We start from the raw sequence: 26,900 nt of genomic DNA on the forward strand, positions 1-26,900 counted from the left end.
AGTCCATACTTTATTCAGATTTCCTCAGTTTTCTCTAATGTCCTTTTTCTGCTCCAGGACCCCATCCAGGATACCATGTTACATTTAGTTGTCATGTCTCCTTAGGTTCCTTTGGGCTATGATATTTACTCAGACTTTCCATGTTTTTTATGACTTTGATGTTTAAAGGGTTACTGGTTAGGTATCCCATAGGTATCTTGCAGTGGTGGTTGTTTAGTCGCTAACTCGTGTGTAACGCTTTTGTGACCCCATGGATGGTAGCCTCCTCTGTAGCCTGCCAGTCTCCTCTGTCCATGGGATCGCCCCAGCAAGAATACTGGAGTGGGTCACCATTTCGTTCTCCAGGGGCTCTTCCCAATCTAGGGATTGAATCTGGGTCTTCTGCCTTGCAGGCAGATTCTTTACTGCTGAGCCTCCAGGGAAGTCCAAAGGTTTCTTGTAGACTGTCCCTCAATTAGAATGTCTATGATGTTTTTCTCATGATTACATTGGAGAGGAAGACCACAAAGGTGGTCTCATCACATTGTGTCAAGGGTACACACCGTCATCATGACTTACTGCTACTGGTGTTCACTTTAATCACCTTGCAAGGGAGTGTTTGGAAGGTTTCTTCGCTATGGAGTTGCTCCCCCATTCCCTACCCAATACTGTACTCTTTGGAAGGAAGTCGCTCTGCACAGCCCATACTATTGAGATAGGGAGTTATGTTCCACCTCTTAGGGAAGGGACAAGTAGCTGCATAAATGATTTGAAATTCTTCTGTATGGAAGATGTATCTTTTCATCCCCACTTATTTATTTATTCAATTATTTATTTATCTCAGTGTGGACTCATGGTATTTGTTTAAAATGTGGATTATAACCCAGTACCATGTTATTTACTTATATTTGGCTTTTTAAAGATTTTATTCAAACAAAAACATTCTATTGTTTTAAAATGTTAGAAAACTATTGTTCATATATATAGTTATATATACGTTATGTTATTATATATAACATTATATATATATTTATCTTTCCTCTTTTTCCTTTAAATACCCTATTTATGCATTTATTATTTGGAGCAATAAAAGGCAAATTACCAGTTAGGATTTGATCATGGTTTTTTTTTTCATTATTTTTTGCAGGAGTGAAATTAAGATATAAATATTTATGTGTTTGGGAGGATGATAGAGGTCAAAGGCATTTCTTTCCCCAATTGTGTACTGAGTTTACACTCACTACTTTCAATTATTGCTGAAATAAATGTCCATCATGTATATGGATATTTATAGTCAGCTCTTCCTAAAACTCCTTAGGAAGTATAGGAATTTAGGAACAATTTTGTCTTTTTTTATTTTCTTCAGATTTTTCTTAATTAGATGCTACTCAATGCATTGTTCTCATTCAACGGTGAATTTGTTACAGAAATCCCCATGGCAGTCCTCCCTGCTTTCTGTTTCCCACAACCAATCTCCTATGTGCAGGTTTTTTCTCTACTAAACCACATAATTAAACTCTTGTTTTGTTTTTCAGTAGCTCAGTCAAGTCTGACTTTTTGCAACCATGTGGACTGAAGCATGCTAGCTTCCCTGCCCTTTACTATCTCCCAGAGTTTGCTAAAAGTCACGTCCTTTGAATCAGTGATGCCATCTCATCCTCTGTTGTGCCCTTCTCCTCCTGCCTTCAATCTTTTTCAGCAACAGGGTCTTTTCCAGTGTGTTGGCTCTTTGCATAAGGTGGCCAAAGTATTGGAGCTTCAGCTTCAGCATCAACCCTTTCAGTGAATATTCAGGGTTGATTTCCTAACTTAGGATTGCCTGATTTGATCTCCTTGTAGTCCACTGGACTCTCAAAGAGTTTTCTCCAACACCATAGTTCAAAAGCATCAATTCTTCAGCACTTAACCTTCTTTATAGTCCAACTCTCACATCCAAACGTGACTACTGGAAAAACCATAGCTTTGACTATACAGACTTTTGTTGGCAAAGTCATGTCTCTACTTTTTAATATGCTATCTAAGCTTGTCCTAGCTTTTCTTCCAAGGAACAAGCATCTTTTAATTTCATGGCTGCAGTCACCATCTGTAGTGATTTTGTAGCCCAAGAAAATAAAGTGTGTCACTGTTTCCATTGTTTTGCCATCTGTTGGCCATGAAGTGATGGGACCGGATGCCATGATCTTAGTATGTAAATATAAATATCATTTATATATAAATTTCCCCTCATTTTAAAGCACCTAAAAGTCTAACATATAGCAGATCCCAACATGCTTATTGGACTGGCTTGAAATAGAGGGAATGATCCTAAAACTATTTCATTCCCTTTACTTCTCAATATTTTTGATTTTCTCTTGTATTTCATTAGGAACTTTTGTTCTACAATCCAGCATTTTTTGGTGTTCTTGTTTCTGTGCCAGTTCACACACACAGATATGCTTTAGGGAGTGCTTTTAGTTACGGGCCAATTCTTTTTTTTTTTTCTTTTTAATTGAAGTTGTGGGCTGTTGTTTAGTTGTTCAGCCCTGTCCGACTCTCTTTGCGATCGCATGTACTGCAGCACACTAGGCTTCCCTGTCATTCACCATCTCTCTGAGTTTGCTCAAACTTAGGTCCTTTGACTCAGTGATGCCATCCAGCCATCTCAACCTCTGTTGTCCCCTTCTCCTCCTGCCTTCAATGTTTCCCAGCATCAGGGTCTTTTCCAGTGAGCTGGCTCTTTGCATCAGGTGGCTAAAGTATTGGAGCCTCAACTTCAGCATCAATCCTTCCAATTCAGGATTGATTTCCTTAAAGATGGACTGGTTTGATCTCCTTGCAGTCCAAGGGATTCTCAGGAGTCTCCTCTAACACCTCAGTTCAAAAGCTTCAATTCTTTGGTGCTAAGCCTTCTTTATGGTCCAACACTCACATCCATACAAGACTACTGGGAAAACCATAGCTTTGACTATATGGACCTTTGTCGGCAGGTAATGTCTCTGCTTTTTAATATGCTGTCTAGGTTGGTCATAGCTTTTCTTCCAAGGAGCAAGCATCTTTTAATTTCATGGCTGCAGTCACCATCTGCACTGATTTTAGAGCCCAAGAAAATAAAGTATGTCACTGTTTCCATTGTTTTCCCAACTATTTGCCATAAAGTGATGGGATCTGGTGCCATGATCTTCGTTTTTTGAATGTTTTGCGTTTTAAGCCAGCTTTTTCACTCTGCTTTCACATTCATCAAGAGGCTCATTGGTTCCTCTTCACTTTCTGCCATAAGGGTGGTGTCATCTGCATATCTGAGGTTATTGATATTTCTCCCAGCAATCTCTGTTCCAGCTTGTACTTCATCCAGCCTGGCATTTTGCATGATGTACTCAGCATATAAGTTAAATAAGCATGGTGACAATATATTTAGCTTTGATGTACTCCTTTCCCAATTTTGAACCAGTTTGTTGTTCATGTCCATTTCTAACTGTTGTTTCTTGACCTGCATACAGGTTTCTCAGGAGACAAAGAAGTTGTGGGCAGAGAACTTTTAAATGAAGTTGTGGGTAGACAATTACACTCAGAGACCAGATGACCTGACCATTTGGTCCAGAAAGATGCTTCTAAGTCAAGTGTTGGTGGCTCAGTGGGCCACATGCAGCCAGTGGTGTTCTGATACCCCACTGAGGACTCAATACTCCTTTAAGAAGTGTGAGACCCATTCCAGTGAAACTGCAGAAATGTGTCTCAGTTAATGGGGGCTCCAAGGTGCTCTGAGTCTTCATGTCTCAGCACAGAAAGAATTCAGCAAGAGGCAAAGTGAGAGATACTGCTGCTGCTGCTAAGTTACTTCAGTCGTGTCTGACTCTGTGCGACCCCACAGACAGCAGCCCACCTGGCTCCGCCGTCCCCGGGATTCTCCAGGCAAGAACACTGGAGTGGGTTGCCATTTCCTTCTCCAAGTGAGAGATAAGAAGTGATTTATTAGAATAGGGTACTTGTGAGACTTATAAGCAGGTGGACAAGAAAGTGCCCTGCCCAGATCTTAGTGGGCTATGATTTTATAATCAAAGGAAAAGTGGAGAGGGGGAGAAGACCACCTTCTTCCTCATCCTTGAGCAGATATCAAGCTTCCATCATTAACTTCTCCTCCACATAGGCAGGGGATTTTTCTTGCCCCTACATGATCAAGCCAAGACTGTCATGGTGCAGTGAAAATGAGCAAAAAGGCAATAACATATACTAGAGTATGGTAAATCATTTCAGGCTTTATATCACCTTTCAGGTATCATATCACCTTTTCCTTATATTTTTGTTTTTAGTGTGTGCAGAGGAACACGTCCTAGGAATTGTTGGCTTGCTTACCTCACTGGGCAGGATGTAAGTCTTTTTCCATTATTGTTTTATTGTTCTGGGGCATGTCTCATGCTTAAGTTGCATTGTTTTATTGCTGAGTAAGCCTGACTGATTTTGTGGTTAAGCAAACCAGCTTTCTTGCGTGATCATTAACTTACTGGGGTCTCTCCTACTTTATTCTCTACTTGCAATCTCCTAGTGGGATTAGCTATTTAATCACCTATTTTGTCCCTTTACTCTGTCTTTATCACCAGCTTAACTGACTCTGTAAATGGAAAAATAAATGCTGGCCTGTGGGTCAGTTTCCAGGAAGATTAGGTAATATACCTAGAGTTGGGTCTTTAGATCTGGCTAGACAGGTATGAAGAATTTCCTACTACAATCAAGTAAAGGCTGCAATATCAATTTAGAACATGCTGAGAAGTCATTATTATATTACATGGTAATTAAGCACAAGTTAGGCATAAAGGATAAGCACCTCACTTAATGGACTGTAATTAGAATTATTTTAACACAACCCAGGCAAGCATTTCATTCTCATTCTTTCTCATGAAACCAGTGCTTGTGTTGACACCGTCTCCTGATTCCATCCAGGATTTTTTTTTTCTCAATTTATTTGTTTACTTACTGAGGCATAGACCCTTGATCTGATGAATTCTATACAGTAAATTTTTTTACACCCTGATTTCCTAGTACCAGTGGCTCAGGAAGGCTATGAAATCTCCCATAACTTAAAAGGACCATATGTTCGTTGAGAAGGAATTACTAGAAATGATGAATGTAATTTTTGTTCTTTGTCATGACTCACAAACCAAGTTGGGTCTGGGGCAGGGAGGTGATGCCTGACTTCAGATAAGGCTTGTGTTTCTTTGGCCTTGGGGTCCTCCTCACCAGTACCCCCAGAGCTGGTGCACAGCAAGAGAGAGTGCACAGCTCTGGGGCAGAGGAGAGTGACTACCTCAGCTGGCAGTGTAATAGGTCCTGAATGGGTCTCTGGGCTCACCAGCCACCCTCGAACCTCTTCTCAGAGGACAGGCCTGGAGAACTCTTTGGGTCTAAGTAGAGGCTTGATTTTCTTCGATGTGTAGATCCATTGATTAATGCTGCAAAAATGGGCCTAGAATTATATTCGTAAAGGATGTTTAAGTGACCATGATTAATTGAAAATACCCTCATCATTTAGTTCTGCCTTGTATCCCTCAGCATTGTAATCAGTCCACTTTGATCTTATCCAACTTACTTTCCTACTGTTGCTGATTGTTGACTGAAAAAAAAAATGCAGGAAAAAGATAGCTCTGAGGGGCTGCTGTGAAGAAGTAAGGGAGGAGCCAGGATATGTAGGATTTCTTGCAACAAAAACCAGGTAGTCGGAACATCCAGAGGTTGCTGTTAAAGAAAACCAGACATCTCAAGTTAATGAATTTAGTGCTTTTCTGTGTATGGGAAGATGCAAAAGTCTGGGTTCATTAAAATTATTCCTTTGACACCTGACCTGCCTCTTGAGAACCCTATATGCAGGTCAGGAAGTAACAGTTAGAACTGGACATGGAACAATAGACTGGTTCCAAATAGGAAAAGGAGTACGTCAAGGCTGTATATTGTCACCCTGATTATTTAACTTATATGCAGAGTACATCATGAGAAACTCTGGGCTGGAAGAAGCACAAGCTGGAGTCAAGATTGCCGGGAAAAATATCAATAAACTCAGATATGCAGATGACACCACCCTTACGGCAGAAAGTGAAAAGGAACTAAAAAGCCTCTTGATGAAAGTGAAAGAGGAGAGTGAAACAGTTGGCTTAAAGCTCAACATTCAGAAAATGAAGATCATGGCATCCAGTCCCATCACTTCATGGGAAATAGATGGGGAAACAGTGGAAACAGTGTCAGACTTTATTTTTTGGGGCTCCAAAATCATTGAAGATGGTGATTGCAGCCATGAAATTAAAAGATGCTTACTCTTTGGAAGGAAAGGTATGACCAACCTAGATAGCATATTGAAAAGCAGAGATATTACTTTGCCAACAAAGGTCTGTCTAGTCAAGGCTATGGTTTTTTCCATTGGTCATGTATGAATGTGAGAGCTGGACTGTGAAGAAAGCTGAGTGCCGAAGAATTGATGCTTTTGAACTGTGGTGTTGGAGAAGACTCTTGAGAGTCCCTTGGACTGCAAGGAGATCCAACCAGTCCATTCTAAAGGAGATCAGTCCTGGGTGTTCATTGAAAGGACTGATGTTGAAGCTGAAAGTCCAATACTTTGGCCACCCCATGTGAAGAGTTGACTCATTGGAAAAGACTCTGATGCTGGGAGGGATTGGAGGCAGGAGGAGAAGGGGACGAGAGGATGAGATGGCTGGATGGGATCACTGAGTCGATGCACATGAGTTTGAGTGAACTCCAGGAGCTGGTGATGGACAGGGAGGCCTGGCATGCTGCGATTCATGGGGTCACAAAGAGTCAGACACAACTGAGCAACTGAACTGAATTGAACTTAGCTATCTAGGGCCAGTATCCAGCTTTTCTCCATCCTGAATCCCCTTAGGATGCACAGTTGGAGGTGGCTGCAGTGGTTGTTGGCTTGATGGTCACGACATCTTTTGCTTACTGATATGGCAGGCAGTATTTCTCATTCACATGATTATACCCGGGTCCTTTGCACTGCAGACGGATTCTTTACCCTCTGAGCCACGAGGAAGCCCTATACAAGAGTAGGACAATCTTACTCCACAAGTGTGGGTGTTACCTGGATTCAGTGGCTTGAGTGCTTTTCCCTTCCCTTTAAAGTTTCTTTTGGTTTCACATTTTAAGGGTCTATCATTTTACAAATAAGTCATGAAAAAATAGAAAACAGGTTTTACTATTCTCACATGACAGCCATCACAAAACTCATAAGGAAGAACAGGACTTAACAAGTAACAAGTCTCTAAAAATTCCAAAGATTGAGAGAAAAGGAATGAAATATCAAGAATTTAGCCAACTTTAAATAGAAGGCCCCAAATACATGAGAAATTTAAAAATATATTCATGTTGGTGCATGCGAGGTTTTTTTTTTTCATATTTGCATGTTTTGGTCAAAATCTGTTTACTTAAAAAGTAATCTTGAATAATTCAATAATCTCTTAATAATTCAAAAAGTAGAAGATAACCACAATACAGTATAATGTGGTTTTAAAAAGGCTGAGTTTGCCTCAAAAAACCATTCTGTGAGCATAATTTACTTGTTAATAGAGACCCCAGTGTGAAGTTTGAACAATATTTCTTCAGTGGATCCTTCTGTTCCTATAGAGTTTCACCTTTCATGTAAACAGGGCGTCTCTAAGTAAACCTTCTTGGCCAGCTCAACTAATTCATCATTTTGAAGATGACAGATTGAAAATGGCCTGATGTGTTTATTTTACAATCTGTCGTAATTAGGTAATGCATTTCCTCCTCACTGTAGACTTCTATGCATGGATTCAAATGGTCTAAATTCCCTATCAGAAACTGTGGATGTGCTGCAAAGAACTCTGGTCTGTTATGCAGGATAACCTGAGTTCTGGTTTTGTCTCAGCAACTAGCTCAATGTGAGCCTGGGCAATTTATTTTCGGAAATTCCACCAGTCCTCTTATCTGTTTCAGACCGGGCCTCTGGAGCTAGGATGAGTTCGTCTTGATCCTCACCACTGCCCTCGGGGGATTTATGGTCTAGTGCAGCCGTTCTCACACTCCACTGTGCCTAGGATTCCCCTGGAGGGCTCTGAGGGCCCGGAGCGCCAGGCTTCACCCTAGACTTTCTGAGCCAGTAGGTTGGCTGAGCTGAGAATTTTTGCGTTTCTAACAAGTTCCCAGATGCTGCTGATGCTGCTGGTTTGGGGACTGTGATTTGAGAACCACTGGTCTAATGGTTTAGCTGACACATCAGTAACCACAATTCAAAGATTAAATGCTGTGAAATAAGTACAAGTAATGTGCAATAGGAAACAGAGTGTGGAGAAGTGGGTCAAAAGATTAACAACCAGCTGGAGATCTGAGAAGCCCTCATGGAAGAGAGAGAGGTTAAGCAGGATCTTAAGAAGTGGATAAAGCCTAGACAGGTAGGACATTTGGGAGGCTGATGCTACCCAAGTCTCCTGATGGGAGGGAGAGTGCAGACTGTGTGGGGGAGCAGGGATGTCGGCTAGCCTAGATGGACTGGAGGGTTGATATGGGGGAAGGAACAACCAGAAACATGGAATTGAGAATGAGAGAGCTGGAAATTTAAACTAAATATGTTTTTGTATTTTGTATTTTGACAACCAGGAAACAGCACGATCAGAGTCACATTTAATAAGGGCAACTCCAGCAATGTGATGGATGGCTTGGAAAGAGAAAGAATGATTTCAGGGGAGCTGGTTAGGAATGACTGGGGATTAGACTGGTTAGGAATTCTAAGCAAGAAAAGCATGAAGTGGGGAGGATTTGTGCAGAAACCACAGATTTGGTTATTGATTGGTTCCTACGGATCAAAGAGATGGACAGGTCAAGAGAGATAGAGGATTCAAGTCTGAGTTGTTGGGGAGGAACGAGGGTGGCTGGATCTCTCAGGGGAAGTAGTTTGGATAAAAAAAAAGATGAACCTAGTGGGACCTTGGTTTCTTGAGGAGGGGACTGAATCAGGTACCCTTAGAGGTCTCTTTTTGTACAATTCTAATCAATGTTTTGAGGGTTGTTGATTGTCTTAAATATTACAGAATATATTTGTACAGAAAGTAAACGGCTTATATGTAACAGGTACTGATATATTTGGGCTTCCCCAGTGGTTTAGGAGTAAAGAATCCATCTGCAATGCAGGAGGCTTGGGTTCGATCCCTGGATCAGGAAGATTTTCTGGAGGAGGACATGGCAACCCACTCCAGTATTCTTGCCAGGAGAATCCCGTGGACAGAGGAGCCTGGTGGGCTATAGTCCATGGGGTCGCAAAGAGTTGAACTGAAGTTACTGAGCACGCACGTGTGCACACACTCATATATTTGTGGATCGGTTGATCAGGGTTAATTATTAGCTGTCAGATATTTGCATTTGTAAATAGGCTTCTTTTCTGAACTTTTCTTCATTTTGCTTACAGTTTTCTTAGTATGTTGACTTGCTCTTCCTCCATTTTATGTACTATGCATGTGAACATGTTTTTGGTATATGTTCTACGTGTATATTTATATATATGTTTTTTTTGAATGAGTATAGCAAATATTTTAAACCCTCTGGCCTCATTCTTCCATTATAATCATCACACTCTGTATTGGTATATTTGTGCACATCCCTAACTTTCCCTCTGGGTATCAACTTGTTTTGAGTAAAGAGCATGTCTTACTCAGTTTTGTTTTCCTTCCTACAGTCCTCATAAGTGCTTGTATAAAGTGGCTAGAAATGTTTGAGGGATTGGGTTGAATCACTGAGTAAAAGTCTATTACTCCCCGCTTCTTTAGGGAGAGACAAAATGGTTCAGGCAATAAAACATAATTGTTTACAGAGAAATGGAAATCCATGTATCTTGGGAGGCTGAAAAAGGAAACATTTAATTCAGGGGACCTTCAGGACTAGAGTAGAGATATTCATGGGCACTTTAGGAACCCGAAGCAGAAGCCCATAAAAACAAGGAGCGTTTTCAGCTCTGCCTTAAATTAGCTCTTGAAAACCTTGCGCCAGACCTCCATTTTTTTCATTTGTAAGTTTATAGTTGTAGTACCTCCCTGCACATCCTTTGGGGAGAAGTCTAGGCAGAGGGAACAGCAGGAACAGAGCATCAGAGATGGAAGAAAGTGTGTGCATTCTTTGTGACCAGTGTGATACGCTTGGGAATGAAGCAGGAGAGGGAGGTAGAAGTCCAGGTGCAGAGGGCCATTGCTGTTGAGATAGGAAGCTTGGACCCTATCCAACGGGAGAGTCTTGGGCTAGGTAGTTTACTTGGGAATGCCATCTGGGGAGCAGGAGTGCAGGACCAGAGTTACACAAGGAGGGAAGCAAAACCAGTACAAAGAGGAGTTTATTGAGTTGGCTGTTGTTCTCAACAACTAGTTGTCTGTTCACAAGGGGTCTTCTTAGGGAAAGGCGTATGAAATGTGTCTCAGCATAGTTCAGCTGGAGAAAAAGACGGGAGAGAATTTTACTCATTTTTCTCATCTCCCATTGATTAAAGGCAGCCTGACTTTTTCAGACTGGGCATGTCTGACTGCCATGCAGGTTCCCCTGGGCACCTCATGAAACAGCATCAGAGGAGCTTGGGCTGGAGAGGCCCTGGCAGGTTTCACATGTGGAGAGCTGGCTGGATTCTTCATGCCATGGCAGGAATACGAGGTGAGTTTGAGAGGATCTGAAGTCGTGCATAAAAGGTGGCTGACACAGGGAGCTACTGAGGGAATTTTAACAAAGGAACCAGCTGATCAGGTTTATACAATGGTGTCCTTGTTTTTTGTTTTCTTTTTTTTTGGTCACGCCGTGCGGCAGAGGATCTTAGTTCCTCAACCAGGGATCAAACCCTTGCCCCCTGCTCTGGGACTGTTGGTGTCTTAACCACTGGATTACCAGGGAAGTCCTACAGTGGAGTGCTTGTAAATGTTTAGCAAATGTTTAATCAGCTGTCCAGAAAAATAAGTGCATCAGTAATAACTTTTACTGATATAAAAGGATGTATAGTACACAGTTTACAAATAATGATAAAATAGACAATATTCTTTATTGTAAAGTCCACATAGCTAATTGATTCTGACAGGTTGGCAGTTTTCACTGAACTCTTGTATGCATAGCCAATCTATGGTTACAGCTGAGGAGAGAGGATAGCTGATGCTTTCCTGTTACAGTATGCAGTAAGATGAAAGTGAAACAATGAAGGCATATTCCAGAACTTCTGTTGCTCATTAAACATCTTCTTTATGAATTGAATAGTATAGAAGAATAGTTTCTCAGCTTTTTGTTACATTCACAATATAACTACAACGGGCACCACACATTAACATTTTCTCTCTCACTTTCTTAAGCTTAGACAATCAACTGAACAAAAATAAAAACAAAAAAAAAGCTTTGATTTGTCAATTTCCATATGAAAACATACCCATCATGACCAATTTCAAGTTACAGGGAATTAGGAAAGGATATACAGTAGATAACATTATAATAGCATTTCCACAGATAATAAAACAGAACTAAGTAACCCAAGAGCATAGATATTGCTCACATGTACTAAAACAATAAAGAAGGGATGAATTTCAAGTGTTTATTACCTTTGGGATAATATAATTTATTTCATTGTTTAAATTTATATAATTTAAGTGTTAATCCTTGTTAATGTTTAACAACTGATGCATAAAATTTCTGAAAATTTACCAGTCAGTTCTCAGAATCTAGGATCAACTAGCTCAGAACACTCCTGGAGTTATAGTTTTAGGAGATCTGGTAGCAATCTGTAGGAACATTTTGAAGGAAAGTAGTCCAGGGTTTGGGGGGGAATGTACCTGAGCTATGTTAGAAGTCCACATCTAAGGTCAGGAGTGGGGGCTGCACTTTGCTAGAGCGGCCGTGAGGAGATACCCTACGTCTGATGGCAAAGGAGAAGCCCCAGCGAGATGATAGGAGGGGCAAATTCGCATTTAGAGTCAAACCCCATTCCCGCCAGAGATGCTCAGAAGGCTCAAACAAACCTTGTGTGCACCAGGACCCAGAGACTCCACAGAGTCTGAGACAGAACTGTGTTTGAGTGTCTCCTGTGGAGGTACGGGTCAGCAGTGGACTGCCGCAGAGGTGGGGGCTCAGGGTGCAGCAGACTTGGGTGTGGCATAAGCCCTCTTGGAAGGGGTTGCCATTAACCCCACCATAGTGCTGCCAGAACTTACGCAGGACTGGGAAATAGACTCTTGGAGGGCACAGACAGAACCTTGTGTGCACCAGACCCAGGAGAAAGGAGCAGGCCCCACAAGAGACTTAACCCAGACTTGCCCAGGAGCGTCCAAGAGTCTCCAGTGGAGGTGTGGGTTGGTGGTGGCCTGCTGCAGGGCTGGGGGCACTGAGTGTAGCAGTACATGCATGGGATCTTTTGAAGGAGGTCACCATTATCTTCATTATCTCCACCATAGTTTGGTCCCAGGTAAATGACAGGGAGGGAACACAGCTCCACCCATCAACAAAAAATTGTATTAAAGATTTACTGAGCATGGGCCTGCCCATCAGAACAAGACCCAGTTTCCCCCTCAGTCAGTCTCTCCCATCAGGAAGCTTCCGTAAGCCTCTTATCCTTCTCCATCAGAGGGCAGACTGAAAACCACAATCACAGAAAACTAACCAATCTGATTACATGGACCGCAGCCTTGTCTAACCCAATGAAGCTATGAGCCATGCTGTGTAGGGCCACCCAAGATGACCCAAGGGTCATGGTGGAGAGTTCTGACAAAATGTGGTCCAGTGGAGAAGGGAATGGCAAACCACTTCAGTATTCTTGCCTTGAGAACCCCATGAACAGTATGAAAAGGCAAAAAGATAGGACACTGAAAGATGAACTCCCCAGGTAGGTGCCCAGTATGCTACTGGAGATCAGCAGAGAAATAACTCCAGAAAGAATGAAGAGATGGAGGCAAAGCAAAAACAACACCCAGTTGTGGATGTGACTGGTGATAGAAGCAAAGTCTGATGCTGTAAAGAGCAAATTGCATAGGAACCTGGAATGTTAGGTCCATGAGTCAAGGCAAATTGGAAGTGGTCAAATGGGGGATGGCAAGAGTGAATGTCAACATTTTAGGAATCAGCTAACTAAAATGAACTGGAATGGGTGAATTTAACTCAGATGACCATTATATCTACTACTATGGGCAAGAATCCCTTTGAAGAAATGGAGTAACCATCTTAATCAACAAAAGAGTCTGAAATGCAGTACCTGGATGCAATCTCAAAAACGACAGAATGATCCCTGTTCATTTCCAAGGCAAACCATTCAGTATTACAGTAATCCAAGTCTATGCCCCAACCAGTAACGCTGAAGAAGCTGAAGTTGAACAGTTCTATGAAGACCTACAAGACCTTCTAGAACTAACATCCAAAAAAGATGTCCTTTTTATTATAGGTGACTGGAATGCAAAAGTAGGAAGTCAAGAAACACCTGGAGTAACAGGCAAATTCACCCTTGGAGTACAGAATGAAGCAGGGCAAAGGCTAACAGAGTTTTGCCAAGGGAACACACTGGTCATAGCAAACACCCTCTTCCAACAACACAAGAGAAGACTCTACACCAGATGTGGACAAGGGACATCACCAGATAGTCAACACCGAAATCAGAGGGATGATATTCTTTGCAGCCAAAGATGGAGAAGCTCTATACAGTCACCAAAAACAAGACCGGGAGCTGACTGTGGCTCAGATCACGAACTCCTTATTGCCAAATTCAGACTTAAATTGAAGAAAGTAGGGAAACCACTAGACCATTGAGGTATGACCTAAATCAAATCCCTTACTATTATACAGTGGAAGTGACAAATAGATTCAAGTGATTAGATATGATAGACAGAGTGCCTGAAGAACTATGGATGGAGGTTCATGACATTGTACGGGAGGCAGGGATCAAGACCATCCCCAAGAAAAAGAAATGCAAAAAAGTAAAATGGCTGTCTGGGGAGGCCTTACAAAGCTGTGAAAAGAAGAGAAGTAAAAAGCAAAGGAGAAAAGGAAAGATATACCCATTTGAATGAAGAGTTCCAAAGAATAGCAAGGAGAGATAAGAAAGCCTTCCTCAGTGATCAGTGCAAAGAAATAGAGGAAAACAACAGAATGGGAAAGACTAGAGATCTCTTCAAGAAAATTAGAGATACCAAGGGAACATTTCATGAAAAGATGGGCTCAACAAAGGACAGAAATGGTATGGACCTAATAGAAGCAGAAGATATTAAGAAGAGGTGGAAAGAATACACGGAAGAACTATGCAAAAACAATCTTCTTGGCCCAGATAATCACGATGGTGTGATCACCGACCTAGAGCCAGACATCCTGGAATGTGAAGTCAAGTGGGCCTTAGGAAGCATCACTATGAACAAAACTAGTGGAGGTGATGGAATTCCAGTTGAGCTGTTCCAAATCCTGAAAGATGATACTGTGAAAGTGCTGCACTCAATATGCCAGCAAATTTGGAAAACTCAGCAGTGGCCACAGGACTAGGGGGGAAAAGGTCAGTTTTCATTTCAATCCCAAAGAAAGGCAATGCCAAAGAATCCTCAAACTACTGCACAATTACACTCATCTCACATTAGCAAAGTAACGCTCAAAAGTCTCCAAACCAGGCTTCAACAGTACGTGAACTGTGAACTTCCAGATTTTCAAGCTGGTTTTAGAAAAGGCAGAGAAACCAGAGATCAAATTGCCAACATCCACTGGTTCATCAAAAAAGCAAGAGAGTTCCAGAAAAACATCTATTTCTGCTTTATTGACTATGCCAAAGCCTTTGACTGTGTGGATCACAATAAACTATGGAAAATTCTTAAAGAGATGGAAGTACCTGACCACCTGACCTGCCTGCTGAGAAACCTGTATGCAGGTCAGGAAGCAACAGTTAGAACTGGACATGGAACAACAGACTGGTCCCAAGTAGGAAAAGGAGTACGTCAAGGCTGTATATTGTCACCCTGCTTATTTAACTTATATGCAGAGTACATCATGAGAAACGCTGGGCTAGATGAAACACAAGCTGGAATCAAGACTGCTGGGAGAAATATTAATAACCTTAGGTATGCAGATGCCACCACCCTGATGGCAGAAAGTGAGGAAGAACTAAAGAGCCTCTTGATGAAAGTGAAAGAGGAGAGTGAAAAAGTTGGCAAAAAGGTCAGCATTCAGAAAATTAAGATCATGGCATCTGGTCCCATCTCTTCATGGCAAATAGATGGGGCAATGGTGGAAACAGTGGCTGACTTTATTTTGGGGGGCTCCAAAATCACTGCAGATGGTTACTGTAGCCATGAAATTAAAAGATGCTTACTCCTTGGAAGAAAAGTTATAACCAACCAAGACAGCGTATTAAAAAGCAGAGACATTACTTTGCCAACAAAGGTCCATCTAGTCAAGGCTATGGTTTTTCCAGTAGTCATGTATGTATGTGAGAGTTGGACTCAAAAGAAAGCTGAGAGGCAAAGAATTGATGCTTTCAAACTGCAGTGTTGGAGAAGATTCTTGAGAGTCCCTTGGACTGCAAGGAAGTCCAACCAGTCCATCCTAAAGGAGATCAGTCCTGAATATTCATTGGAAGGAGTGATGCTGAAGCTAAAACTCTGATACTTTGACCACCTGATGTGAAGAACTGACTATTTGTAAAGACCCTGATGCTGGGAAGATTGAAGGTAGGAGGAGAAGGGGATGACAGAAGATGAGATGGTTGGATGGCATCACTGACTCAATGGACATGAGTTTGAGTAAACTCCGGGAAGTGCTGATGGACAGGGAGGCTTGGCGTGCTGCAATTCATGGGCTTGCAAAGAATCAGACACGACTGAGCAACTGAACAGAACTGAACCATTTTAGACATGAAAAGTGGGACACAGACTTAGGAAATGTCTTCGGGTCCCACAGGCATGAGGCTTCAAAGGAAGTTCAGTTACTACAGACAATGCAAATTTCACTGGTTTTTGTCCAAATATGGATATGTAGGACTTTTAGTAAGTCTCCTCCAGATATTCTTGGAGCCTCTGAGATATCTTACTTGTCTTTCCTTTTTGGCCTTCCTGTTGATGACTATGGGTCAAGGGGATTTGAAGGTGAGGTCCCACCCCTGCCAGAGCTGAGAATGGGATCCGGGCCAAAGAAGCCACCTGCTAGACTGCTTTCCTAAGTTTGGAGATCTGGGAGAGGGAGCTTTCAAAGGATGTTGGAACCCGGCATTTGCCCCACAGAAATTTATCTCCAGGAACATGAAGTCACTGGGTTTCTCTGTGACTCACAGAGGCAGGGGGAAGACAGCCTGCTCCATTTCTTCCTGTAACCGCTCACTGTCGCAGCCCCAGCCAGGCTGGAGCTGGCAAGAAAACGTCCCCTCCCCTCTCCTAGTGTGGCCCCCGGAAGTCATGGAAGTGTCTCTAAGACGTCCCTCTCCCCTTGCAGAGCAGCTGGTGCAGTTGAGTTCCTGACCACCAGGAGCCCTTCTGACCCATCTGATCTCCCAGAGCATATGGATTTCATATGGGGGTTGTATAGCCTCTACTGCTCTTAGCACAAAAGTGAGGTGGAGCAGATAAGGGCTTCCCTGGTGGCACCAGTGGTGAAGAACTCGCCTGCCAGTGCAAGAGACAGAAAAGATTCAAGTTCAGTCCCTGGGTCAGGAAGATCCCCTGGAGGAGGGCATGGCTACCCACTCCAGTATTCTTGCCTGGAGAGTCCCATGGACAGAGGAGCCTGGCAGGCTACAGTCCACAGGGTCACAAAGAGTCAGACATGACTGAAGCAACTTAGCACACATGTACGGAGTAGATGAAAGGTGGAAGTGGGCCCTGGAAATGTGGTGGGGCCAGTAACTGAGCCGTGGAGTATGGTTCAGTTCAGTTCAGTTCAGTTGCTTAGTGAAAGTGAAGTGAAGTCGCTCAGTCGTGTCCGACTCTTTGTGACCCGTGGACTGTAGCCCACCAAGCTCCTCTGTCCATGGGATTCTCCAGGCAAGAATACTGGAGTGGGTTGCCATTTCCTTCTCCAGGGGATCTTCTCGACCCAGGGATTGAACCCAGGTCTCCCACATTGCAGGCAGATGCTTTAACCTCTGCCTTAAATACAAGAATACAGTCTCTCAGAAAACCTCCTATAGAGACTAACATCAAAGATTTCAAGGGAGGAAAGGAAGCCATGTTGAAAGAAGAAGGGGGAGGAGGCGGGAGAGGGGGGCGAAAAGGGTGCCTTACAGACGTCTCCTGCCACCTACAGATACCCAGGCATTATGGAACTTTTCCCTGGGCCTCCAGAGAAGGGAGGACTGGAACCCGGCCCTACCAGAAACCATACCAGACCAGAACCAGAATTCAAGTTCTGTACCAAGAGGAGGTGATCAGTCTCCAATCCTCAGCGCAGGCTGAGGGCCCTTCGACCAGATTCCTGCGTCCAGGACTTGGGGGGCTAGAAAAACAGGGAAGGATAGGAAGGGTTAAGGAGAGGAAATAGAGAGGGAAGAGGAAAGAGGTCAATAAAGTCTCCTGTTCCTTACCCAGTCGCTTAGTCATGTCTGAATGTTTGTGACCCCATAAACTGCGGCTCACTAGGCCTCCCTATCCATCACCAACTCCCAGAGTCCACCCAAACCTATGTCCATCAAGTCGGTGATGCCATCCAACCATCTCATCCTCTGTCATCCTCTTCTCCTCCTGCCCTCAAACTTTCCCAGCATCAGGGTCTTTTCAAATGAGTCAGCTCTTCGCATCAGGTAGCCAAAAGTATTGGAGTTTCAGCTTCAACATCAGTCCTTCCAATGAACACCCAGGACTGATCTCCTTTAGGATGGACTACTTGGATCTCCTTGTAGTCCAAGGGACTCTCAAGAGTCTTCTCCAACACCACACTTCAAAAGCATCAATTCTTCAGTGCTCAGCTTTCTTCATATTCCAAGTCTCACTGGAAAAACCATAGCCTTGACTAGACGGACCTTTGTTTGCAAAGTAATATCTCTTCTTTTTAATATACTGTCTAGGTTGGTCATAACTTTCCTTCCAAGGAGTAAGCGTCTTTTAATTCATGGCTGCAGTCACCATCTGCAGTGATTTTGGAGCCCCAAAAAATAAACTCAGCCACTGTTTCCACTGTTTCCCCATCTATTTGCCATGGAGTGATGGGACTGGATGCCACTATCTTAGTTTTCTGAATGCTAACCTTTAAGCCAACTTTTTCACTCTCCTCTTTCACTTTCATCAAGAGGCTCTTTAGTTCTTCTTCACTTTCTGCCATAAGGGTGTTGCCATCTGCATATCTGAGTTTATTGATATTTCTCCCGGCAATCTTGATTCCAGCTTGTGTTTCATCCAGCCCAGCGTTTCTCACGATGTACTCTGCATATAAGTTAAATAAGCAGGGTGACAATATACAGCCTTGACATACTCCTTTTCCTACTTGGGACCAGTCTGTTGTTCCATGTCCAGTTCTAACTGTTGCTTCCTGACCTGCATACAGGTTTCTCAGCAGGCAGGTCAGGTGGCCTGGTATTCCCATCTCTTTCAGAATTTTCCACAGTTTATTGTGATCCACACAGTCAAAGGCTTTGGCATAGTCAATAAAGCAGAAATAGATGTTTTTCTGGAACTCTCTTGTTTTTTCGATGATCCATACTCCATGTGGCTGGGCTGTGGGAAGGGGAGGAGCATGGAATGAGCTTTGAGGCAGAGAAGTTTAATCTTGCTCAGTTCTGAATTTCATAAAAATAGATGCCTGAGGGACAGCTCAGTGGGTACTCAGCATTCAGAAGAAAGAGTGGAAGCAATGGTGGCATTGAGAGGAATAAAACTAGTGAAACCATGGATGACTGTGAGACACCCTGCTATCCCCAAGAGGATGCAGAATGAAAAGTTGACAGGTGGCCTAGTGAGGGCTCAGAACCTCAAGAACAACCACCGTTGTTGAAGGGATGGTGTGGGGATTAGGATCCCAAGAACCACCCAGAGAGGAATATCCAGGGAATTCTGAAGGGAAGGAAATGGCATGAACAGAGGAGCTGACGCAGGACTGTGGCTTCTGCTGGGAATAATTTGGCCTATTGTGTTTTCGGCTTACAGTTTCCCGTCAGTTTATCTCTTTGGAGTTATGATGATATTAACCTCGCCTCCTCTCCGCCCTCTAATAAAAAAAGGAGTCAACACTGCAGTATCATAAATGATCCAGGGATGGGAAGACATCTGACACTTTTCTACCATGTTAATACTTTGATCCAGCCTTTGATAGTCAGGGTGAGAAGAAAACAAATTTACTTTAAGCTAAAGGTTTTGAAGCTAAAGGAAATGTCAACTTTTTCCTGTTTGATGTTTCTTGCTGTGTTTTCCATATTAATCATTTCATTTTCCCCTTGGTCACGGGCTTGATTTTTTTTTTGTTTTCTTACAGTTGTCAGCTGCCTGGTGTGTCAGACAGTTCTTCATCATGATGTAGGGACACATTAAGAGCCCAGGCTGGCAAAGCTACCGCCCAGAGTGTCTGCCACTCTGGGTGGTTATGCTCATGAACGGCCAGAAAGCTCAGTGCTATTGAAGTGAATTATAGGCTTTGAAATGACTGTGTGGTTTGTATTCAGCAAAAAAATATACCCCAGATGTATTCAAGGGTTATTGGTTTGGAAGAAATTAGATGACTCTGACATGAAAAGGCAGAGCCTATCTAAAGAGATACTGCCCAAATCTGTCGAATAAGTGGATTTGGATATGACCACAGGTCTGCCATATGAAATTCTATTCCATGGGAATTCAAGTTAGTGGCTTTGTGAAGGCATTTATCGCAGACTGTAAACTTTTCTTGTTTTCTTTTAATAAAGCATAGAAGAAGGTGGGCTTTTGCTGTGATGGCTTATCTACTTTAATCTTCTTAAATACTTAATGTGTCCCCATGCACACAGTAGTGAAAGTAAATACACCTATTCCTTATAACGTGGTAACTTAGATGTATTGGTTGACTGCTAAAGGAGTCAGAAGAATAGAACAAACAACCCTTATATCTGCTGGTTATTGTCTTTAGCTACAAGTATTGGAGACTCCCAGACAGTGGCTTTATTTCCCATGTAAAAGCAGCCTGCGAGTAGGCAGTTGAAAGCTGGCATGATAGCAGGAATCATTAGGCTCTCTTTAGCTCTCCAATCTGCCATCTCCAGGATGTGGCCCATGTCCAGGAGGGCTGCTGGAGCTCCAACCATCGCAGGCGGCCCTCCATTATCGTCTGGTTTTGCATCCAAGCTGGACTGAATATATATCGGGAAAAGAAAAGCATTTTCCAAAAGGTGGATTTCTAAAAGCAAAACGTGAATTTATCACACACTGGCAACTATTTGCATAGCATTTACATCATATTAGGTATTATAAGTAATCTAGGGATGATTTAAATAAACTAGAGGATGTGCATAGCTTATATCCCAATACTATGCCATTTTATTTTAATTTTTGGTTGCTCTGGGTCTTCATTACTGCACGTGGGCTTCCTCTAGTTGTGGTGAGTGGGGCTCACTATTTGTTGCGGTGCATGGGCTTCTCATTGTGGTGGGTACTCTTGTTGTGGAGCACAGGCTGTAGGCTCAGGGGCTTCAGTAGTTGCAGCGTGGGGTTGCAGTAGTTGCGGAGTATGAGCTTAGTTGGTCCGTGGCATGTGGGACCTTCCTGGACCAGGGATCAAAACTATGTCCCCACAATTGGCAGGTAGATTCTTATCGCTGTACCACCAGGGAAGTCCACTGTGCCATTTTATATAAGGGAATTTAGCTTTGGCAGATACAGGTAGGGAGTGGTTCTGGAATCAATCCTCAGAGATACTCCGGATGACTGTATTTACATTATAGGCAGAGAATGAAGAGGGAAGAAGGACTCCCTTCTTCCCTTTCAAAAGAGCCATCTCCCTTTCAAAAGAGTTGTCTCAGATTTCCAATATTCCTGCTCACCTCTCATTGGCCAGAGTTTAGGAGCATAGCCCTAAAAATAGCTGCCAGCATTGTGTTTAATTCACTCCATACCTCTAAATAGTTATAAATCTCACTTTTTGAAGAATTAATTAACCCATAGTCTTATGTTCTCCTGGTCATTATTGCAAGAGATTGAGAGGGAGCTTGTGCAGGAGTCTTTAGTTCTTTCTGTCTCACCAGTAATAACTACATCATCAGGAATCAGCCAGCATTCACCCTAAAGGCAGAACTGGTAGGTTATATGGATTAGAGGTTAATCTATTTTGAATTGGTTTACTCAGTTGTGGGGCTGACGAGGAATGCTTGAAATTCATAGGGCAAGCAGTCAAGAGGAGAGTTACTATTGGTGGGCTGGAGCAGGAGCTAAAGCTCAGAAACTCTGAATTCAGGGAGGACTGAACTCCTCTTTTGAAGGGCTTTGAACTGATTACATCAGTTCCACCTAGTATACTTTTGACTGATTAAAATCAACTGATTAGATATGTTAATTACATCTGCACCATCCCTCCACAGCTAGATTCATCTTTGATTGATTACCTAGGAAAGGGGTATGTACACTGCAGCATAGCTGCTGCCTATCTTTTCCCCAGCTCTCAGGAGTCATTATCCCTTGTAGTTAACCCACCTGGAGACACGTATGAAAGGGAATTCCGGGGAATGTAGTGCCACTAAGCCAAGCTGACACATCATATGCTATTCTTTAGTTGTCACCTAGAGAGACAGAGAGAGAGGGAGAGGGAGAGAGGGTCAAAACAAATCAGAGTTTATTTCTTGTATTCTGGCAGAAGGTAGACTGATGCTCTGATGCTCTGGCAACTAAAGTGAGAACTTGGCATTTTAATTATTTTTCTGCTTTGTTTTCCTTCTCTGGTTCTCATAGATAGTTAAAACTTTATTTTTGATGTCTTATTAGGCAAGTAAAGAGCCTTTAGGCTCATTGGAATCATTATGAACTCATCAAAGTTAAGAGAACTTAAGATTTGCTTTTGAAACTAATGGTGAGCTGTTCAGGTTTTCCCTTTCAATTTTATTGACATATAACTAACACAACAGCACTGAATAAGTTCATACAGCATAATGATTTGACTCACGTATATCATGGAATGATTGCCACAGTAAGTTTAGTGAACATTCGTCATCTCATACAGATAAACAATTACACAAATAGGGAAAAAATTTGTGATGGAAACTTTTAGAATTAATCTATTAACCACTTTTATGTATTACATACAGCAGTGTTAATTGTACGTATCATGGTTGTATGTTACCCTAAGGTGTCCAGTTTTTTAGTCTTTTGTTGAAATAATCCTCTATTCTCTTTTTTAAGTAATAGCTTTATTGAGATACAATTCACATACCATGAAGTTCACCATTGTAGATAGTACAACTCGGTGAATTTTAGTATGTTCACCAAGTTGGGCATTGATCATCACTAATTTAGAACCTCTGTATTCTTTTGTATTAAATAGTAAATATAGATGTGAATATTTTAAGACAAATGAAGAATTTGAAAAACTCAGTTCTGTTGTCTGATTTAAATTCACGTGAAAGCAGAAATTGGTGACATTTGATCAAGGCAGAGATGGCAAACATTTGGTCTTAATTTTGTGAGGAGAACACACATGAGGTCTTCATTACGGGATTTTCTACCAATTTATGTATGTAATTCCCTCAGAGCTAGCACAGAATTGGGGCTTTCATTCATTTACTTAGCCAGTATTTATGGAACCTTTACTTTGTGCCAAGCTCAGTGCTGGGCACTGGAAATCCCAAGTAAAAGGAGGCTTTCTTGGACACCTTGAAGCCGGGGTCAGGGGGGGCGGGGGGTGGAGAGGTTGATGAGGTCATTCTCTGGCCTTTGTGGTGCCATCTTGACTGTGAGCTCAGAAGGCATGAAGCCATCTGTGCTAACATGTGTGCAGGCATCCACATTATGGGAGGGAGGGAAGTGACCATATGTGTAAAGAAGGCTTTGAGAACGTATCTTGAACAGTCCACGGGAGACCAGGTTTTGTTAGGGGTTGGTTTCACAGTAGCCAGGGGTGAAGTTGCTAATCTCTTCTAAGAAGTGGGTGCATATTCTGAGAAGCGCAGTGAATGTTGCTGCAGTTAGTGAGAACCGAAGGTTTCCCTCTACAGTGGGGTTTGCATCCTCACGTCCTCTAGGGTTCTATCATAGCACCTATCGGAGAGGCCTTCCCTGACTGTCACTCTCAAATAGGGCCCTCTCCTGCACCACCACTTTGCTCTGTTTTCTCTCTTCTGATCACCATGACGCTGAACTGCCTAACCCAGTGGCCTCGCTGCAGTGTTCAGCTGGTCCATTATGGGTTTCTGTTTCAGCCTGCTGACTTACACCCCTGTCCTCTTGAAGCTGGTGCCATGACACTCCACTTTCCCTCCACCCTCTAGTTTGCCTTTGCAGACCTCTGGAAATGATGTTGCCCACACCTTGTTTAAGTAAGAAATGTGGTCGTCTTTAACCTCCTGCATCCCTGCCTCCCAGCTCAGCTCATTACTAACTTCTTCCTTGATGCCTCCTTTCCATTCTCACTGTGGGCACTGCCCAGGTGGGCCCTGAGCGCATAAAATACTGAAATATGATAATTCTCTGCCTCCAGCTTCACAGAATGCTCTTCCTAAGACACTGGTTGTCCTAAGGCCTTCTATGCTCCCCATCTCCAAAGACTGGCTCTAAAATTCCTTAGTATAGCATTCAAGATCTGTCTCAGTCCTTCATGCTGTTGTAACAAGAGACCACTGACTGAGTAGCCTATAAAGAACAGACATTTATTGCTTACCATCTGGAAGCTGGAAGTCCAAGATCAAGGTGCCAGTGTTGTAGGAAGTGGTGGGGGAGGGCCCTCCAGGGCCCCAAGAACGGGCTCTTGTCTAACACTCGGAAAAGAATTGTCCGAGGAGACACGTGCTGACAAAGCAAGAGACTTTATTGGAGGAAGGCACCTGGCCGGAGAGCAGCAGGGTAAGGGAACCCTAGAGAACTGCTCTGCCACGTGCCGCGTGGCTCGCAGTCTCGGGTTTTATGGTGATGGGATTAGTTTCCGGGTTGTCTTTGGCCAATCATTCTGACTCAGAGTCCTGCCTGGTGGCGCACGCATCGCTCAGCCAAGATGGATGCTAGTGAGAGCGGTTCTGGGAGGTGGACGGACACACAGCGTCTCCTTTTGACCTTTCCTGAATTCTTCTGGTTGGTGGTGGCTTATTAGTTCCATATTCCCTACCAGGACCTCCTGTCCTAAAACAACTCATGCAAGTGGTTACTAGAGAGCCTGGCCAGGGTGCTTCCCCTAATACCAGCGTGGTTGCTTTCTGGTGAGAACCCTCTTCCTGGTTCCTAACCCAGCCTTCTCACTATGTCCTTCCATGGGTGAAGGGGGCTAGGGGTCTCTGACTCTCCTTTATAAATTATTCATTCCATTCATTAGGATTCCACCTGCATATTTGGAGCACCACCCCAGGATCTCACATCCTAATACCATCACCTTTTGGGAGTTTGGATTTTAACATGTGAATTTGAGGGGGACACAAGCGTTCAGACTCACAGCAAGACTCAGTGCAGCAGTCACGTGGCTTCTCAGTTTTGGTTACAGCTTCCCCAGTATATGTACACACAGCCTCTCCGCCTCCCTGCCTTCTCCCCTTCCTCCTTCCACCCTGTCTGTCTCTGTCTCTGCCAGTCTCCCGTCTCTCTGCAAGATTTCTCGTCTTAGAGCATGCCATGTGCTCTCCAGTCTCACTTGTTGCTGTATTATTTTTGTCTGTGGCTTTGGTTTTTATTTGCGAAGCTAAGGAGAGGCAGGCTGTTAGAAAACCCTGAGGCAAGCTGTTTGGCTTATTGATATACTAGCTGAATGGATTCCGTTATATGGGTGATCAAGGAATCTATACATTAAGGAAAAACTGATCATCACCACCTCGCTGGTGTTGGTAGCCTGTGAACTTGGCCCGGTTTCCTCAGCAGGTGGTAAATTGATCATGCCGTTTCTCTCCGTCCATCACCTGTCTCATCAGTTTACAGGTCAACATATCCTCTGTTCAGGTCTTACAAAGAGAAAATGCAGGTGCACTCACAGACACAAAGGTTCATTTTGTCCTGTAGGCAGATGATAGTAATACTTTCTTTTAAATAAAAAAAGAATACCTTTCTTCTTTTTCAAAAAACCAAGTTAGCTCTCCTATTATCTGAATTTCATTAGATTATTTTTTTTAAAAAAAGAGAGATTTCCTTTTCCCAAATGAGAATGCAGGTACTATGGAGTTGCTGCTTTAAAGGAGGCATCAGCCCTTAACTTGTATCAACCTTCCTTGTTTACCTGTTCCTCCACCCCCAATACACAGCACACCATGAGCATTAAATACCATAAACACAAACAATTCACCAGGAATGTTAAAAAAGGAGAAAAATGTCCTTAATTTTATTTTCTCAGCCCGTTGATATCTAAGTTGTTACATATGCCAATATACGTTAGATTCTTTTCCTGGTGAGTAAATCCATAAGATTTTTTCTTGGATTACTATTATGATTATAAAGTTTTTCTTGGGTGCTGTATTTTGTATAGCCAGCTCTTGTAGTATGAGAGAATCTTCAGCCACTTGGGGGCACCCAGGTATTTACTTAGTGAAAAAACTGAAGGAATTGCCAAGGGAAAGTAATTTGATCATAAGAAAGAAGGGAAAAAATACACAGTAGAGATTAATCCAGAAAGTAGGTTTGTGTTGAACACTGATGACCATATCCTAAGGAAGGAAATTCACTAGACAGCCTAATTTATTGTACAGAGGCAGTAAAACCCCAGAGAGTTTCCTGTTTATTAATGGGACTTCTGCACAGGCACGCAGCCTTGGGGATCTCAGATCTCCGGTAGTAGACAAATAGAATGGACAGTGATTGGAAAGAGAATTCAACTGTAAGGTTACCCAGGGCCAAAACAGTGTTTTCTTATTCTCTGTTGTGTGCCGGGTGCCCAGCAATCTGTGGACATGTGTATCCAATAAATGCTTGTTTTCTGCATAACTTCATGGGTGAACTGAGTAAATATATGAAGGGTGTAACAAAAAAATGGCTAGATAGAGGCTGGAAGATTTGAAGCAATGATAACGTGTTAATGAAGGGAGCTAATTAATTAGCATGAGATATAACTACAAGGCATAGCGGGTACTATTATAAATATTTGCTTGGCTCAAACATTTGCATGAAAGATGAGAACTGGTATGGAAAATCCCACATCACCTATTCCAGTTGAAATTTTGTCAGGTTGAGCTATTGTGTTATATACATTTTATATAATACATATAATTGACTTTTTCATTTGCATTTTGAGTATGTAATCAAACAACACAGAGGCTCAAACAACATGGATGCTCAAATTATAATTTTTATGGTAACATCCAGTGCAAATTTATGATTATAATGTTGCTGTTTGAGGCATAAGAGATTCTGAAATGCCTTTTGAATTCTCAAATAATATTCAATTTATAAAATGTATTTTTAGTGTTCCTAATTTTTTTAACCTGTTCTAGTTCCTTGAGAATTGGAGACCCAAGCAACTGCTTAGGTAACCTGATATGGTCATCAACCCTGATTCAGTAGACAGGAGTTTGGGATGGAGGATCCATCTGACCAGCTATTTTTTAGATGGATTTAGGAGTGACTGCTCCTTGGTTTTAGCTTCCTGAGTATTTTCTTCAGTTTTATAGCTTTGAAAATTCACTTTCATAAAGTCAGCTAGGAGTGAATAAACCCTGCAACATGTGCTAGAAATCAAACTCACTGGGGACTGATGAAGACAGTATACTATTATATTTATCCTGAAAAATTATTATTTCCAATCTAGTTAGGATATATTAATTATTAGTGGGTAAAATATTCTACCAGGAATTTCTGCCATGAAATCACAATAAGTTCATGAGGCTTCTCGGAAAGAACAGAATGGAATAAAGGTTCTCTTCCAGTATCACGCTGGGCATTTAAATTGGGGAA

The 26,900-nt window shown here is 42.5% G+C and overlaps 1 protein-coding gene across 12 annotated transcripts in view; it reads left to right on the forward strand.

The window, feature by feature from the left end:
* PLD1 (phospholipase D1) overlaps nucleotides 1-26,900 on the forward strand; it is a 284,818-nt gene that overhangs the window by 13,036 nt on the left and 244,882 nt on the right. For 3 of the 12 annotated variants that reach the window (XM_069560196.1, XM_069560148.1, XM_069560165.1), the window contains exon 2: nucleotides 4,266-4,323. The exons of the other annotated variants lie outside the window; for them this stretch is intronic. The gene's annotated coding sequence lies outside the window, so the exon portion shown is untranslated. The remainder of the gene's footprint in view (nucleotides 1-4,265; nucleotides 4,324-26,900) is intronic. 12 annotated transcript variants of the gene reach the window in all.

Source organism: Ovis canadensis, chromosome 1, assembly GCF_042477335.2.
Source record: "Ovis canadensis isolate MfBH-ARS-UI-01 breed Bighorn chromosome 1, ARS-UI_OviCan_v2, whole genome shotgun sequence".
In the NCBI taxonomy this organism is placed as follows: domain Eukaryota; kingdom Metazoa; phylum Chordata; class Mammalia; order Artiodactyla; family Bovidae; genus Ovis; species Ovis canadensis.